General features: G+C 52.9%; 1 protein-coding gene across 2 annotated transcripts in view; it reads left to right on the top strand.

Annotated features, from left to right (window-relative positions):
* Positions 1–17404: 17404 nt before the first annotated feature.
* Positions 17405–18753, top strand: part of Mgat3 (beta-1,4-mannosyl-glycoprotein 4-beta-N-acetylglucosaminyltransferase) — a 26255-nt gene continuing 24906 nt past the window's right edge. The window contains exon 1 of one of the 2 annotated variants that reach the window (XM_048803116.1): positions 17405–17523. The gene's annotated coding sequence lies outside the window, so the exon portion shown is untranslated. The remainder of the gene's footprint in view (positions 17524–18753) is intronic. The other variant, XM_048803117.1, reaches the window with a different exon arrangement.

Raw genomic sequence — 18753 nt, 5'->3', positions numbered from 1 at the left:
CAGGCGCGCGCAGGGTGCTGGGCGGGTGCGGGGGCTGAGGCCATAGCGGCCAGTGGGGACCAGGCAGAGGCCAGGGGCAAACAGCCCCCATCCTTTCCACAGGGGGAGGGGTGCTCCCGCTCTTTGCACTGCACTGCCCAGGGCGGAGGAGGGATCGTGGCTGGGGGAGGGCGCTATAAATATCTGCAAATAGTGAGTTCTGGAACCGGGGGTGGGGAGGGGAGCGAGCCTGGTTGTGTTTGTAGGGAGGGGTGCCTGAGCTGGGGTGCAACAAGGAGAGATGGGTAGGTAGCTCAGCCATCCCTGGTGGCCTGAGGTCAGATGACTCCAACCCTGAAAGGCACCCCAGAAAGGGTACGGGCAAGAGCGCTACCTCCCCGGGGGATTCCTCTGTGGTCCCCCCTTTATTCCTGAGACAGATACCAGTACAGCTATGACTTGATGGGGGGAGTCCTGGTGTGTCACCTGGAAGGGGTGCAGTTAAAGGTCCAGACAGTGGGTCACACACGAGGATGATGGGGACAGCAAGGCAATGCCTTCCCACCCTGCAGGAATGTGGGGCTGTTAAGGCTACCCCGAGCTAAGGAGATAGGCTCAGGTCCTGGAAAAGTTTGAAAGAGGGGCTCCCAGCCCAAGAGGGTCAGAATTTCCAGGAGAGCACAGGAATGTGAAAGGGCTTGTGGGGGGAGAAGGGCAGGAGGCATCTGGGCAGAGGCAGTGACATGGGCGAGGCTCAGAGGCCTGAGTGCCTGGGCTGCGCGTGGAGGTGGGGCATGACAGGCCCCTTTGCTACCACAGAAGTGATGAGGAGGCAGGTGAGGCAGGGGAGGACAGAAGGGCAGGAGGACCAGGTGGAGTCAAGGTGGCAGGCCATGCTTCATTTGGCACTGGTTCCTGAGGACAGCAGGGAGCTGAGATGACCCTGACAGGGAACAGACTGGCTCAGCGGCCCTGAGGTGCTGATGTGGGCAGGGCTGCTGGTGGACACTGGCCATCTCTTCTGTAGTTGCTGGCCCACCTCAAGGGAGTCGGCTTTCTGAGTCTTCGTTTCCACCTCTGTCAAATGGGATTTCACAGGATTTTGGAGAGAGTTGAGTAAGATGTTGGGCGTGGGATGCCTGGCACCTGAGAAGTTTGGGAAATTGCTGGCCACCACATTGGTGTTATTACCTGTCAAATGGGGACATCTGAGGTCAGCTGTCAGGCCAGGCCAGAGCCCTCTAGCGCAGGCAGGTGGGCTGGATGGGAATGGGAGGCAGCTGAGAGCGGGGAGCTCAGTGTCCAGTCCTCAGGTAACCCTGGGAGGAGATGGGGGGCAGCGGCAGGGTGGTCTGCAGACCTACACCTCTGCCGTCTTACAGCCAGGATGTTTGGAGTATACCACTCTGTTTCTCAAGGCCAATGCCTCTTTGTTCCACATCCTGCGTAATGTACCCCGATTTCCACAAGGACTAGTGCTCCCTTCTAGAAGTTTCTTCTGACATTTGGGCCAAGAAGCACAGTGCCTTCAGGCAAGGAGTCCTGTGCTGGGTCGAGGAGACACAGGCCATTCTCAGGATATTGGCATCTAGTTGGAGGTAGATCCTCCCAGGCACCCTCTGTCTGCCCAGGGTGGTGCCAGGGGGAGTTGCCAAGAGTAGATTCCAGATCCAATGTCCTGGTTCAAATCCTGCTCACACCACTTCTTACTCTGTGACTCTGCATCTCTATTCCTCAGTTTCCTTGTCTGTAAAATGGGGATGGTGCGCTCTATTGCCAGTTGAACAGAGTGGTTTGTTTTCCGCTGGCATGTGCTTTTCCACCTTCACAGTGAGCCTCCTGCTTTGCCCTTGGCAGAGGCCTGTTCATGTCCCTGTTCCCTTCCCTTCTGACTGTGGCCCTGTGGCCTTTTCTGAATTGTTGCCCCAGCAGCAGGCAATGTTATGTTCTCTGAAAAGATAAAATCCCCCGAGTTAGTGCTGACTGATTCCCATGTTGTACATCTTCCCTGTGTGGCTTAACAAGAGTCTCCTAATGGGAGGTGGTGCATCCAGCTTCAGCACCTAGGCATTCAGTAGGTGCTTAATAATGATGGTTGAACATGGAGAGAAGACCCCTGGTACCATTGGCCAGATAGACTCAGGGGAGCTACCAGGAGATACTGTAGGTGAGGGGCTTACAAGGGAGGCGTGGATGGGCCGGAGAGCTGGGAACGAGTGGCCATCTCCAACAGCCTGCCGTGGGATGGGGCAGGCACACAGTTTGTGAGTCTTCCTTTTCTGAGACCTTCCAAACCTTTTAACCTGCCTCTTGACCTTGGCCTTGGGTTTTGTACAGAATGGTCCAGCTGGACCCCATGCTTTAGCTTAACAGAGCTCTGAGATGAGATCCAAAAAGACCCACACCAGCTCCTATCCTTGCTTATGCTGTTTTCTCCACTTGAATATCTGTTCCGCTCCTCGCTCTTCTCTGTCCCTTAAAACTCTGTCACCCCTCAGAAGTTTCTTCATATGCCTCCTGTGAGCTGTCAGCCTCCACACCAGGATCAGACAGACAGACCCTCTCCCCACTGCTGTTGCCACCAGCCACACAACCCCTTAGATATGCACATGCCTGCCCATGAAATATTAATAACTGTCATTTATTGGGTCCTCTGCAGAGGGGACACTGAGGCACAGCTTCTCATTGGCACTCACCCACCCTTTACAAGGTAGCTTGGGCATGGCTGGCTCAGGGACCTCTTGTGAGTCAGGTCCCCTTGCTGAAGACACCCAGAGCACATGCCCATTTCTCTGACAGGCTTATTGTTCCCCTGATGAGTGACAGTGACAGATGTACCAGGTGAATGAATGAATGAATCCGTGGGTGAATGAGCAATTCTTGGCCCAGGCCCTGCTGTCCAGGCCTTACACCCCCTGCTCCTCCCCTGGTGGGTGGACTGACCCTTCAGAGGGCAGCTTTGCACTGGAGAGGGATGGCCCCAGGGAGCTGGCTGGTAGGGATTCCTGCCCCAACCTCCCAGAAGGGGACAGGGAGCACTTCTGGTGGAAGGCCTGGGACCCTCTCCCGTGGTCTGGAACGAGGCTGGCCAGGGGCCACACCTCTCCTGTAGCCCAGGAAGCTACCATGATCTTCCAGGACTTCTTTGTGCTGCCTGAAGTGGAAACTCCTCCTCTGCTCACTTATTTTCATCTTTTCTATAAAAATAAAATTGGAACAATAGAAATCGCTCACACACCTAATTACTCTGTTGTTTTATGGACTCAGGGCTTATTGGGCTCAAAACTTGCCACTGAAGTGGGCTCCCCACGGGGGGGGGGCCAGGATGGAAGGCTGGATCTGGCAGAGACCTGCGGGGCTCCTCAGGCCTGTCCTCTTGCTGCCCTGTCCAGGCAAACTGAACTTTCCAGAAGGAACAGTGCAGGGTCTGAGCAAGGGAGGGTGGCGCTGGTGGTCTCTGGGCTTCTGGCTGGCAGAGTCTTGATGGGCGGCTTTCTAGGTGGTTCTCTCCATCCCCACCTCCAAGACATAAAGACTTGCTGCTGTTTATTGAGTTTATTTAGTACGTGCAGGGCAAGGGCCAGGCACTTTGTGTGCTCTAACCAGTGACGCTGCATAACTTCCTGGGCACGGATCCTGTTGTTATCATCCCTGGACAGTTGGGAGGAACCTGGAGTTGGGGGTTCATAGCCAGGAAGTGGCAGGGCTGGGATTGAATTCAAACCCTAGGACCCCAGAGCCGTCAGGGCTGCCCATTTGGGCCCCTTGGTCACCCAGACCTGCCCTTTCCCCATGGGATCCCAGCAGGGGGCCTGCCCTTGCACCCCTCAAGGCAGCTGCCTCCCAGCTTCCTGGCCTCAGGCAGCCTCCTTTAACAGCGGGCCTCCTTCCTGTTGTCCTGGGCCGCTGGGAAAGCGCACACTTCCCGGCCCCACCCAGCCCCTCTGCGTCAAAATCCTGCTCCAGCAGCCTAGGAACCCAGTTTTTAAAATGCTGCCCTGCACCTGAGGGGGTCCGTGGACCCCGAGATGCCCAGTCCCGCAATGTGCAGTGCCAACCGCCACATGAGACCCCCGACCCCCACCTGCTCTTGGCCTCTATCCCTGGCCACCCAGCTCTCACGCACCTGCTGTCCCCACCCTGGGCAGCAGTGTCTCTTCCTGGGCGCTGGCAGGGCTGGGTGTGCCCCTCCCCCACAGCTGCCTCACACTCTGGACGGGTCCTGTGGTCCTGCTCCTCTTGTTATTGGACGCAGCCTTTGGTTGGCTGAACCCTGGCAGGCGATGGATGCCAGCCGCCCCAGGAGAGGGCGCGCAGGGAGAGCCTTGGATGATGGGAAGGGCCGGACTCCAGGGCCAGCACCCAGGTGGGTGCGGCCCGTGCCTGGTACACAGAAGGCAGAAGGCGTTCCACAGATAATGCCTTTAAGTATTTGTTGAACTTGGTTTCAAGCGCTGCCAGGGAGGGAGTCTTCCAGAAATGGCCGGAACTGGCTGGTTCTGGGGAAGGCACCTGTCCGGGAGCCCGGGAGCGTGAACATGAGCTGGTGTCAAAACCCATGAATGGCGTGGACAGAACAGCGTGCCACAGTTTTCTGTAGGATCCCCTTGAAGTGTCACAGGACAGTGGCGTGGAAATAACCCTCTTTTCACTGTGGAAACTGAGTCTCTGGCGGGGGCAGTGACTAACTCCTGTCACACAGGCTGGAGGAGGCTTTGCAAGACAGGCTGGGCCCTCGGCTGGGTGACCCGAGTGGCTCTAGCTAGTGAAGTTCAGCCTGAGATCTGGGGTGATTCTCACGGTGGGCAGGAGGGGACGCCCTGGGTTCAGAAGCCATCCGAGGGGCGTGCTGGTGCGTCTGTGAGGGGTGTGTAAGGGGAGAAGCCCCTCTGCCCAAGCTTCTAGGGGATGAGATGCACTCGGGTCAGGGAGGGCAAAACCAGCCCTGGGCTGGGGCCCGGTACCAGCTAGTCCATGGTCTGGCCCCGTCTGGAATGTTTACTATTAACTTGGCTCTTGAAACAGCCCAAGATCTTTAGTCCTGACACAGAGGCCTGGAGAATGGGGTGATTAGTCCAAAGACATACTGCTCATGCCCAGTGGAAAGTTCTGGTTCAGCTAAGGGCTGGAGCCGAGAGTCTGGGCCAGCTTGAAGAGGTCAGGAGCTGGCCATGAAGGCTGTGGTTCTGCAGAAGGGACTCTGTTAGGATCCCTAATGGACTCTGCTATTGGGACTAGCCTTGGGCAGAGGGCACACCCCAGAGTGTCCCCAGCAACCCTCCTCCCTGGGGGCATCTGGACACCAAGACTTCTCAGGCTGACTGGGGCCTGGCATGACACTGCTGTCACGAGTGTCTGGAGCCACACGTGGCACAGGCTGGTGACCCCCACACTAGGGGAAAATTGAAGGAAACCTTCAGGCACTTGCCGGTGGGGAGGGCTAATGTGCCCCACTTTCTCAGGGAGACGTACCAGCACCCACCACCCCAGAAGTCCCCCGGGGGCTGGTTTTGCCCTTGGGCCTTTGTAGGCCCGGTCCCTGTCTTGAGTGTGAGTGCCCTCCCCTTGTGTTCTGGATGGTCCTGATTGACCTTTAAACCTCCTCCGGGACCCCACCCCCAAGTGCAGTGAGGCTGGCCTGTGGGATGTCTGTCCTGTGGGATGGTGAGACCCTGGCTGAGGGTCTGTGCAGTGCTGGGCCTGGTAGGAAATGCTGGTGGAGTGAGCAGAGGGGACAGACCAGGAGGACCCTGGGTGCGTGTCACCAGGGCCGCCAGCAGGACACACTTTCCTTGTTTCTAAGGGCAAAGGGAGAGATTCATGGGAGGGATCGGGGGCCTCCTGACCCAGCTCCTGCCAGTGTTGGTTGGTAGTGGGCAGCTGAGTGCAGGTGATTGTGAGGTCAGCCCAGAGAGGGCCAGCAGAGGATCTTGCTCAAGGCCTGTGGCCAGCTGGACCTACCCATTTTACAGAAGGAATACTGAGGCCTGGGGTGCTTGGGGCTTGACCAGAGTGCCACAAGAGAGGCTTACGGTCCCCTGGGTGGGGGGGAGTGGGAGGAGAGTCCAGCAGGACTTCACGGGACCGCACTCCTGCCCTCTCCCCCGTCCCCAAGCAAGGGCATTTTCCTACAGGTCAGATCTGGGAGTGGACAGGAAGGAACCAAGGAAAGCAGGGTCCCCAGGGCTCTGAGCGCCTGTCCTTTAACATGGAGAAGGCGCAAAGCTGGATAGAAAGAAATGTGTGTTGCCCCCATATTGGCAAGAAGTCCACGGAGACGGCGCCTTCCAGCTAGAGGGGGAGAGCGGCCGAGGCGGCCTGGGCCACGAGGTCGTTACTGCCTGTTGCTGCTGCTGTGTTTTCCGGAGTTTCTAGAATGTATGAGAAACACGAAAATGAAGCTCTATCCTAAGGCAAGAGGGAAGAAGAGGCGGCAGCTGCTCCCCTTTGTCTGATTCTGGGGCTTCCACTCGTGAGCAGCCTCTGGGATGATGGCCGTGGGCTCCCCACAGGAGCTGCCTGGTAGCAGGTGCAACCCCAGGCTGGGCGCCTGTGCCAGCGGCCTCCGCGGCTCTCATTCGGGGAAATTGGGTCACGGAGTCCAGGCCTGGGGCTCCTGGGGCAGTGCCCAGGAATTCATCCAAACACATCTGGCCTCCTTCCCGCGGCCCAAGCTGGCCTCTGCACCTTCTTCCTCTGAGCCCTGTGTCCAGCCTCTGGGCCGTGGCTGCTCATCTCCATGTGGTCCTCACCTTCCTACTCTTGGCCTTGGCTGCTGCTGGGCCCAGCCTCCTCCTGAAGAGCCGCCATGGTCATCCCCACTGGGGAAGCCATCCTGCTTCCCAGCCAGGGGTGGCCCCAGGGCAGGGTCCAGGGCGGATGGTTTCACCCCTGTCCCTGTTGGCTGCAGTCCTCACTGACTTTGGCCTCCACGCTCCTTCCCCGCCATCCTCCCCGGCCATCCTCCCACACGGGACAGGCTCTGTCCTGTGGTCATGTGGTCACTTGTAATGGCATCTGAGCCTTATCCTGGGTGAGAACTCAGTCTGCCTCCCTCCTGGCTCCTGATTCTGTACCTGGTTCAGAATCACCCCACTGCCCTCAGCTACTGCCTGAGTGCCTACTGTGTGCCAAGGGCTGGGCCAAGTGGCAAGGCACAGATGGCGCAGATTGGCCAGTCTCAGGGTGACTGCATGCCCCTGTGCGTTGGTGCACACCACCTGTATACGCGCACCACCTGTATACGCGCATGGCATCAGTGTCTTTGACCCGTGGATACACGCCTCTGACGCTTTGCCCATACGCTGTCCTGGGGTGCCCGTTCAGCACCTTCCAAGCCATGCCAGCCCCGACCTGGAAGCCCAGTGACCCACAGTCTCCATCTTTGTGAAGCTCCTGTCTTGTGACCATGGCGGGGCATCTGGTGAGGGCTGGGGAGACCGGGAGAAGGTGCAGAGGGGCGTTGCTGCCTGGTCTGGGTTGTCTGTGACGTCTGTGGTTTTGTGGCTCCAGAATCCCCTGGAGGGTGATGGGCCCGGAGCCTGGAGTGCTGGGCTGGGTGCAGGGGTTGGGGGAGTGGCAGGAATACTGAGCCCTGAAGAGGTCACATGGTCATTGGAGGGCACAGAACGTAGGACCTGAGGACGCTGGAGGAGAGCAGAACCGTCCATGGGAGGAGAGCCTGGGACCAGCAACTAGGACGCCGCTCCTGTTGGACAGGCTCCTGGAGCATTGGCGCTCCATGTGACCAAGGGGGCAGCGTGGAGGAGCAGGCCTAGAGAGGGGTCTTCTGGAACACTGAAGTCAGCTCCGCCGCCCCTGGGGGGTGGAGGCTAGGGGGCCGTCCTGAGCCTGGTGAGGACGGGCAGCCTCTGGCACACACAACCCCTGCAGGCCCTCTCCACCGCTTACTGGGTACCTGATTGCGGGCAAGTCCCATCCCGTCGCCAAGCCTCAGCCTCCTCATCTGTAAAATGGGTTGTGAGAATGGAATGAGGTGGCACACATCACTTGGGAGCCTGGGGTCGATGGGGGCCTTAGTGGCTTTGCTGAGACGGAATTCCCTATGCATGTCACATTGCTGCCACTTCATTCTCTCTCCTTCCTCAGTGTCAGTGGGACATTTGGGCACTCGCGTGCCTGTGTGGTAACATTCTCTGACTCTTCCAGGTGAGAAAGGTCAGGAGTTGACAGGGCAAGGACAGACAGGTGGTGGTCTCACAGGGTTAAGGAGAAGGCTCGGCCCCTGCAGCCCTGCCTGGCATCCCTTGCCATTTAGTGACAGCATCCTTGTCCCAGGGAAGTGGGGAGCTAAAATGCCAAACCTCAGTGCCTGTATTCTGACCAAAGAGAATTTCAAGTCAGACACCAGGAGCCATCAGGAGAAGTTTAGTGCAAGTGAGGAGAAAGGAAAGGAAAGCCCAGTGAGGCTCCAGCAGGGAACGAGAGAGAGAGAGAGAGAGAGAGAGAGAGACAGAGACAGAGAGAGAGAGAGAGAGAGAGAGAGAGACAGAGACAGAGAGAGAGACAGAGACAGAGAGAGAGAGAGAGAGAGAGAGAGAGAGATCTGAGCCCAGGAGGCTGTCTCCAAACTCCTCACTGTTTGGTGTTGACCGGGAGGGCCGGGGACCTCTGCACTCCGCCAACCAGGTGTTCACTGTGGGGTTGTAACCTGAGTTGTCCTCTCTCTAGAACTGTCCTGGTGGCCATCCTATTTAGGGGGGGCTTCATTTAGTGACAGCATCCTTGCAAGTCTGTCCCGTTAACATGGGCACTGGGGGCAGTGACTGGTCAGAAGTTACCTTAGTGCGCCCGTGCTACTGAAGGAACCGTCCTCCCAGACAGATGGAGTCGCCCATGGCCATAATCCCAGCTTCACACCCTCTTCAGTGGGTCAAGAGTTAACCCCAGGGGCTGGGGCTGGGGCTCAGTGATAGAACACTTCCCTGGGTTTGATCCTCAGCACCATATAAGACTAACCAAACAAAATAAAGGTATTGTGTCCATCTACAACTGGAAACATTAAAGGGGGGGGTGGGTCCTTTCTTGTGACAGAGTTTCCCATAAGCTCCTTTGCTTCTGTTTATTTCCCACAAATTAACTACCACCCTTTGCTCTCTCATCTACTTTGAAAGTAGTTCAAAGAACTCTAAAGTAATCTAAAGAATGCTGGTGACCTTGCCTGCATTTCACTGCTGTTGGTCGCTTCTGCCTGATTTTCCCCGCTCTAGACTGGTGACCCTGAATCACAGGGAATAAAGGGTATGAAGTCAAATCAGTAGCTACTTCCTGCTGAGCTGGGGCGTGGGCTTACAGGGTGGGTGTCTCCAGTCCTCGATATCTATCAGGGAAATGCTTCAGATTATGAGTCAGGTCTATCCAAGGGGTCATTGTCATTCTCTAAGTTAGTAGAAACAGGTTGTAAAGCCATCTGGGAGGCCGATGCCCTATGAACAAAATAAGAAGACATAAGTATTGGAAAAAGATAGACACAACAATAGACAAGGCAACATCTAAATACACCAGTGATGTGATAATGACTCAATATCAGCAGTTTCTTCCACCAGGAAGTGTTAGAACGCTGGTAACTAAAACATTGATCCCATGATGAGACAGGTGAGGACATCACTTTGCATCTCATTAAAAAGGTAAATCTTAGCTGAGCACAGTGGCCCACTCCTGTAATCCCAGCTGCTTGGGAGGCTGAGGCAGGAGGATTACGAGTTCAAAGCTAGCCTCAGCAAAAGAGAGGCCCTGAGCGACTCAGTGAGACCCTGTCTCTAAATAAAATACAAAATAGGGCTGGGGACGTGGCTCAGTGGTGGAGTGCCCCTGAGTCCAATCTCTCGTACAAAAAAGAAAGAAAATGTAAATCTTTAAGAATTTTAGTTACATTGTCAGAGCGGTCAGGAATGCAGACACAGCATTCCATCTGGGTAATGGCGCGAGTGCCACCCTGAGCTGCAGTGGGAACATCCAGAGCCATCCAGTTTTGTAACACAGCTTTTCTCATGAGAGCCACCTCCATGGTAAGGAGAGAGAGACCTCTTTCAGTGTCATGGAGAGCTTTTGGGTATAAATGGTCAGAGTTTCCACATGCCAGATTATGTCCTATAGACTAATCGGAGGGATAAATAGCAGAGTTACATAATCAAACCAGTGAAAAACAGATTAAGTTTACCTATGTAAGAGGTTAGGAAAATTTGTGTGTCTCAAATTGACCCAGAACAAGTTGTGGCAATGTCTTTTGTGATAGTTATTAGACACTGCTGAATAAGAATCTCAAGTTACATTAAAAGAACCATTGTCTTTTTTGGGGGGTGGGGGGGAGTACCAGGGATTGAACTCAGGGCCACTCAACCAGGGAGCCACATCCCCAGCCCTATTTTGTATTTTATTTTGAGACAGGGTCTCACTGAGTTGCTTAGCACCTTGCTTTTGCTGAGGCTGGCTTTGAACTCACGATCCTCCTGCCTCAGCCTCCTGAGCTGCTGGGATTATAGGCAAGGCCAAGGCACCCAGCAGCTTCACCATGCTTGAACTGGGAGCAATGAGTTTGCATCAGTAGTAGAAGTCAGCATTCTATTTTGTCTTTCCTTAGGTGATGACTTACTGTCTTTAATTAACTCAGGCTGTTGTGTTAAAAGTATTTCTTCTGGGCTGGGATTGTGGCTCAGTGGTGGAGCACTTGCCTAGCATGTGTGAGGCACAGGTTCGATCCTCAGCACCACATAAAAATAAATAAATAAATATAAGGCATTCTGTCCATCTGCAGCTACAAGAAAAGTTTTTTAAATGGTACTTCTGCAAAATAGTAGCAGGTAACAATTATAAAGTTTTAGAAGGAAAACACAAAATGAATTTAAGAGCAACAACATAGTTTGTATAATAACTTTGTATCAAAAAACATACTCTCTATCATTGCACTAGTGTATACCTGATATCTATTTAGCCTCTGTAAAGATCCATTCGTTTATGAACTCAATTACATGTGAAATCCTTCACAAGTTTTATTTTTTTAAACTCTTACAACCTTAAATACCTTTTATAATTTACCAAAATCTTTATGTAATTTTGTACTCTATCCCTTGTTTATTTTGAGATCATAGTAATCTTTACAACAAAAATCTATCTTTTGATAACAATTTTAAATAAACTTAATTCTGGCCTACTTTAGAGCTATCAACATGGAGTAAGGCGGGAGGCAGTCTTAACTCAGGTGAGGTTCCAAAACAGACTCATTATCTTATATACAAATGTATCTTATTTATGTAAAATGAAACATTTATGTAGTTAAAGCAAACAGATGCAAGCCAGGTTTTAAAGTGGCCACGTAGCCCTTTATGTCCAACACAACCTATGAAAGAGCACTTAGTGGTCACCTTGTAAACCTACATAAACCTTTATTTTACAAACCTTTACAAGGCTCAGACAAACATAGTTAGTTCTCAGAGGTATATGTACCTCTAGTCACATATATTTTGGGTGTCAACTATATTGTAGTAACCTAAAATAATAGTTGTTTATTAACCAGCTATGAAGTCATCAATTAAAAGACCTTAGAACAGCTACAAACCTTGATTCCTTTAAGACTTAATTTCTCTAAGTAATAAAACTTAAAAGAAAGAAATTATCTTGATGGATAAGAGCAGATCAATGTTTTTTTTTGTTTTTTTTTTTAAAGAGAGAGAACTATTTATTATTTATTTTTTGGCAGACACAACATCTTCGTTTGTTATGTGGTGCTGAGGATCGAACCCGGGCCGCACGCATGCCAGGCGAGCGCGCTACCGCTTGAGCCACATCCCCAGCCCCCAGATCAATGTTTTAATAAAATCTTTTTTTTTTAAACAGATAATTGGAATTTGTTTCATATTAATGTATTAAATGTTGACTTTGGGGGAGGGAAACCCTTAAATTAAACTTTGTGCTGATTATAGCCAAATTAATCACACACAAACATTTTGAGATTTACCTTTCACCAACCTTTTGCAACTTACTTAGATATTTTACAACCAGTTTTACATCCTTAGTTTTGTCCTCTCTTTCATCTTGAAGTTTAGAACAAAGATATTATTTTACCCTATAAGATGCTTTTTCATCTAGAAATATTTCCTTTCCCCTTTAATTTTTCTTACCATAATATGTTTCTATACCTCTAACTTGATTACATTTCTTTCCTAGTTACTGACCTTTTAAGTTTACATTTTAAAACAATCCTTAAAAATTTATGAATGTATACAAAATACATTTTAATGAAATAAAATACTTTGTTTTTCTCGTAGATTTTTTTTAATTGAAACTAGTTTGGTTTTCCTCCCTCCTCCTCCTCCTCCTCCTCCTCCTCCTCCTCCTCCTCCTCCTCCTCCTCCTCCTTCCTCCTCCTCCTCCTCCTTCCTCCTCCTTTTCTTCTTGAACTCAGGGGCACTAGACACTGAGCCACACCCCCAGCCCTATTTTGTATTTTATTTAGAGACAGGGTCTCACTGAGTTGTTTAGTGCCTCACTGTTGTTGAGGCTGGCTTTGAGCTGTGATGCTCCTGCCTCAGCCTCCCGAGCTGCTGGGATTACAGGAATGTGTCACAGTACCAGGCTGAAAGTAGAATTTTAGCCCTTAATCATCTTGCTTTTAGAAACAAAGTAATCTTAATTGCTTTCCATTGATCAACAATTTATAAAATCACATTTATAAATGTTCATCCTGTTTATGTTAAATCTGATTTACCCATTTTTAACAGGTTACCCATGGAAACCAAGTCAAGTTAATATTTTAAGCCATCTTTTTAATTTTTTTTTAATTGGTTGTTCAAAACATTACAAAGCTGTTGACATATCATCTTTCATACATTTGATTCAAGTGGGTTATGGACTCCCATTTTTACCCCATATACAGATTGCAGAATCACATCGGTTACACATCCACGTTTTTACATACTGCCATATTAGTGACTGTTGTATTCTGCTGCCTTTCCTATCCTCTACTATCCCCCCTCCCCTCCCCTCCCATCTTCTCTCTCTACCCCATCTACTGTAATTCAATTCTCTCCCTTTTTTTTTTTTCCCTTTCCCCTCACAACCTCTTATTTGTAATTTTGTATAACAATGAGGGTCTCCTTCCATTTCCATGCAATTTCCCTTCTCTCTCCCTTTCCCTCCCACCTCTCGTCTCTGTTTCCATCTTTTTAAATTTAATATTTATTTTTTTAGTTGGACACAATACCTTTATATTATTTATTTTATTATTATGTCGTGCTGAGGATTGAACCCAGAGCCCCTCATGCACAAGGCGAGCGCGCTACCACTGAGCCACAACCCCAGCCCCGTCATCTTCTTTATTTTAATTTATTTTTTTAGTTGTTGGTGGATCTTTTATTTTATTTGTTTACTTATATGTGTTGCTGAGGATTGAACCCAGGGCCTCACACATGCCAAGCAAGCGCTCTACCACTGAGCCACAACAACAGCCCTAAGCCATCTCTTTTGTTGAAAAATCCTAGAAGCAATGGACATTACACTTTAAGCATTTTTTTTTTTTTTTGCTTTTTTAAAATTTCTTTCATACATGACAATAGTGGAATGCATTACATTCATAATTATCCATTCACTGCACAATTTTAATAACTCTCTATATAAAGTATGTTCACACCAAATTATGCCATTATACATGAGCTCTCATTGATTTTTTTTGCATTACAATTCTTTTTCTTTTTTTTAGAGAGAGAGGAAGAATTTTTTAATATTTATTTTTTAGTATTTGGCGGACACAACATCTTTGTATGTGGTGCTGAGGATCGAACCCGGGCCGCACGCCTGCCAGGCGAGCGCGCTACCGCTTGAGCCACATCCCCAGCCCAACAAAAACCTTGAACTCAGGAAAAAAAACACGAAACACATAGCTGTGATTACCCTAGAGAGGGAGGACATAGAACAACCTTCAGGCCCTTTTGCATGAGTCAGCCCAGATACGTAAGGAATGTGGGAGCCTGTGACGTCCTCAGGAAAAAAACAGCCTTTAAGAAAACGAAAACGGGGGCTGGGGATGTGGCTCAGCGGTAGCGCGCTCGCCTGGCAGGCGCGCGGCCCGGGTTCGATCCTCAGCACCACATACCAACAAAGAGGTTGTGTCCGCCGAAAACTAAAAAATAAATATTAAAAAATTAAAAAACAAGAAAAGAAAACTTACACATTTGGGGATCTTTCCATTTTTCTTCCCTGTGCCCATCTGGAGAGAAGAGAAAACCCTTTAGGGAGGAACTTATTGAAAGAGCATAATCCCAGAGTGTGAGAAAAGGGAAACCGTCTTGTAGGCCCCACAGCAGCTTGGATCTAAAGGTGACACCTTTTCCCTCTGGTCTCCCGTCAGTTTGGGCCTTGCTTATGCAGCTTACATCCAGATGATATCAGACCAGCTGCTAGGGAGCAAGGGAAGCTGTTGTTTTGATTGTGAGGGGCTTATACGTGGGCACTTTTGACCATGATTTTTCTAGTCCCTGGTAACTTTTTGTCTCCTCTTCCTTGAGTGGCCACGGAAGGTCGAAGGCTGCCAAACTATGCGCTCTTACTGGTGTGGCTTGCAACCCTGTGAGGGAGTAAGAGGAAGCCAGAGTCTGTCCATACCCCAGGTGTCCCTCAGCAGTGCTGATGACCAAGAGAGATGCATGTGTGAAGGTGTCCCTCCCGTACACGCCTTTCGAAACCCAGAACCAGGATGCGTCCCTGCCCTGGTTCCCGAGAACTTGGTGTAGCGAGCTCGCCCAAGCGCTGCGACTCCTGGCTTATCATCTGCTGAACCGCTGTCGCTCAATCTTGTAATCTCATTTTAAAAAACACTTTAATAACTTGGGGAAGTGACCCTTAATCCTTCTGCATAGCATTTTTAAGAGTAGCTTAGGCTGGACACTGAAAGTGGAGGAGAGTAGTGGTTTTTGTGTCACTATGTTGAAAACAGAGCAAATGACCACAGGACAAATGGTGTAAGAAAGAAAAAGGAGCCTGGACTGGGGTCGTGCCTCAGAGGAAGAGCGCTCGCCTGGCATGCGTGAGGCACTGGGTTCGATCCTCAGCACCACATAAAAATAAAAATAAATGTACTGTGTCCACCTACAACTAAAAATGTTTTTTTTAAAAAAAGAACAAGGATCCTGGTAGACAAAGATGGTGACCTGTGAACCTCCCCCCCCCCATTCTGGATAAAGCTTCTAAAATGAGATGGTGCAGTACCCACTCCTGAAGGGAGGTGGGTGTGTGCCCCAAGACAACAGCCACATCAGTGGAGGTGGCCTGTCCCCTCTGTGATGCCCCTCCTACAGATTAAGAAGATGCTGCAAAAAGCCAGGGAGAGTCCAAGTCTGCGTGCCACCCAGGACAGACAAATGTCACTGCAGCTGCTGCCTGAATAAAAAGCTGAGCAAAAACAACAAGATGACGTAAGACGAGCCGAGCAGGTGGGCGTGACACGCTGGGGAGCTTTTGGCAGAGGTCAGTGAACACACGGAGGCTCAAGGCAGAAGGCAAGGTATCCGAGGCCAACTTAGATGGGTGATGAACAGTGTCGATGCCCGTCCCGTGGTTGGCTCTTGAGCGGAGTCCAGGCACCAAGTCATATGTCCCAGGAAAGCAGCGAGTGGAGACTCCAAACCTCGGATCCGATGAAAGAAGATTTCAAGTCAGACACCAAAAGCCTTCAGGAGAACTTTATGTGCAATGAGGAGAAAGGAAGGGAGACCGCACGCAGTGAGGCTCCCGCAGAGGGCACGAGGGCGCGGGGCTGTCTCCAAACTCCTCGCTGCCTGGTGTTGACCGGGAGGGCCGGGGACCGCCTCTGCACTCCGCCGACCAGGTGTTCAGCGCCTTCACGCTGGTCTGTGGGGTTGACCTGAGTTGTCCTCTCTGGAACTGTCCCGGTGGCCGTCCTATTTAGGGGGGCTTCATCTACAAGTCTGTCCCGTTAACATGGGCACTGGGGCAGTGACTGGTCAGAAGTTACCTTAGTGCGCCCGTGCTACTGAAGGAACCGTCCCTCCCAGACAGATGGAGTCACCCATGGCCATAATCCCAGCTTCACACCCTCCTCAGTGGTGCCCGGCAGGGGATGGTACCTAAATCCTTTTCTTTTGACGTAGTTTCCGGTTAGCGTTTTTGCTTCTGTTGATTGTCTACAAATCACTACCCTTTGCTGTTTCATCTACTTTGGAAGTGGTTTAAAGAAGACCCTAAAATAAGTTAAAGGACACTTGTGACCTTCCTGCATTTCATTGTTCATCCTGAGTGTCCCTGGTGATGGCCAGTCCTGACCCAAGAGGGCTGTGGCCCCTGGTTGCGGAAGAGTCCAGCCTGCCCTGCTGCAGCGTGGCGCTGTGTCCTCACCACCTGCACCGTGACTGCACCCCTAAGACAGCTGGAGGGCCACTTGCTGCCCTGGGCCCTTCACTGTCACTCTCAGGGGCCCGGTGGGATGGAGGAAGTGACTTCATTGAGGTATTGCCCCCGGGGCAGTGGCTGCACTGGGCAGGTGGGGCTGCCCCGGCACCAGAGGGGCACGAGCGTCTCGCAGGCCCCTCACTTTTCAGAAAAGCAAACCACACTTCCAAGAGGGTACAGGTGGCCTAGCGTCTGCAGGTGGCTCTTCCAGCCTGGTTCTCAGCTGGAGCCCCAGGCACAGCAGAAACGTGAGGAGCAGGGCAGAGTAACCGGGCAGAGGAGGAGAGAAAGGCGCATTGTGCAGCTTCCCTCTTGCAACAGGCACCTCACCAGGTGCCCGGAGCCCAGGAGAGTTCTGCAGGTTCGTCCCTCCTCCTCTGGGCCTAAGTCCATCCCTGCACCTGGGGGCGCTGGCTGAATGCCCGCTGAGCCACAGGCCTGCGCTGTGCACTGAGCTGCCGTGGGGACAGGCCAAGGAGGGTCCCGCCTGCTCGAAGCCATTTCTCCTCAGGTCCCCAGCTTCTCTCCCGTCACTCCTTCCAGGGCTCCCCACCGAGTCCCCACAGGCTGCGTCATTGCCTATGTCTTTCCTCTGCGCCTCCCACATTCCAGTTGGAGGGGACCTGAGAATTCCCGTAAATGAGCCACTTCATTGGCGTGAGGAGCCTAAGGTGGCATGGCAGGCAGGACTGAGACCTTGGGCAGCTTTTCTGAGACCCGAGGCCAGCAGCCTGATTGACAAGCAGATGTGTGGACTTGGCCGGGCTGAGGCCTCTCTGTCGCCATGTGCTGGGGCCTGGGGATGCAGGTGGTGGAGCAGCACGGCCCGTGTGGGGTACGGGGCGCCGGTGGGCGCAGGCAGGTGCCAGGGGCCTGCAGGGACTGGCCTGGGGAGGGAGCTTGCGCAGGGGCTACCAGAGCCTCCTCGAGCACTTGGACTTTATCCCGGGGCAGTGGGTCCAGGAGGGAGAGCAGCGTCAGCTCGGCCTCGGCTGGCTCCTGGGGGCCTGGTCGGGAGTCCCTGAGGAAGCTGCTGTGGTGTCGCGGTGAGAGCCGAGGGGTCAACCAGCCAGGCCCCGGAGGAGCAGGGCCTGAGAAGTACCAAGCCGCGGGACAGACTGGGCGGTGGGTGAGGAGGTCACTGAGCGGGATGATGCCTTGGGGCTCCTGGTGTGGGCTGCCGGTCACGTCACTGATGGGGCCCAGAAGGGACTGGTGACTTGTCAGAGTGCCCCTCGGTGCCAGGCACGGGCCACACATTGTCAGCCTGGGTTGTCGGAATGATTCAGAGTCTGGCCTGCAGAGGAGGGTTCAGAGAGGCCGGTGAGCTGCCAGGGCGGGACCGGAACCACTGTGTGTGACCAGGGCCCTGCTCAGGCCCTCCTTGCCGCCCCACCCAGGTCACTCCTGCTCAGCTGGCAGTTAGGCCCCTCAGATGCCCAGGAAGCCTGCACCAGCCTCTCCGGGAGCCGGGCGGTGCCTGTGCCAGGAAGCACCGCAGTCCTGCTGGGGTGCTCTGGGCCAGCCCTCGCCCGCGCCCTCTGCAGGCCCCTGGCCACCCCCACCCCATGACATCTGGGACAAAGCTTCTCAGGCCATAGCCCCCCTGCCAGAGAGGGCCCCAAGAGGACAGGGAGGGGTGGGGCGCACCCTCCGTGCCCTTCCCCCAGCCTCAGGGCTGCAGACAGAGCCAAGGCTCTACACTGAAGTGGCCCTTTGTACATTGTCCTTGGAGGACAGGGAGCCTGGGCGGGAGGGGCTGGCCCTGCGCTGATCTCAGCAGGGCGGGGGCAGGGGCTTTCTCTGGACAGGGGAGGGCACCCTGTCAGTTGGGAGTGCTCACTGGAGGGGCTGTACCCCATGCACCGCCAAACTAGTCCCCCACTCACTAGGGTTCCCTGAGTCTTGGGGTTGTCACTTGGCAGTGTTTACAGAGCCTGGGGCAGGGGGGGACAGGCAGGGACCCTTCTCTCCAGGGATTGCTATTCCCGGGGAGGACTCGGGCCTGGGGTGGGAGGAAAAGCAGATTCCCAGACATGAACCAGAGTCGGGCTGTTGGCGGGGGCGGGGGTCAGGAAGGTCTCTGGGACCAGTGACATCAGAAAGACTGGAGGTGGCCAGCACACAGAGATCTGAGGAAAGGAACAGCCAGTGTGAGGACCCTGGGTTGGGACCCTGCGGGGGGGGGGGCGCCAGGGTCAGGAAGGTGGGGAGTGTGGCTGGAGCCTCAGGGACTAGGGGTCAAGGCTGGTGAGGATATTGGGGACAGGTCTGCAGGCCTTGTAGGTGCTCAGAGGTGTCTTGGCTTCAATCCAACTGTGACAGGGGCCACATCTGGGCAGTGGGCAGGGGATG

Source organism: Marmota marmota, unplaced genomic scaffold, assembly GCF_001458135.2.
Source record: "Marmota marmota marmota unplaced genomic scaffold, marMar, whole genome shotgun sequence".
NCBI lineage: Eukaryota > Metazoa > Chordata > Mammalia > Rodentia > Sciuridae > Marmota > Marmota marmota.
This window is presented reverse-complemented; position numbering and strand designations above follow the sequence as displayed.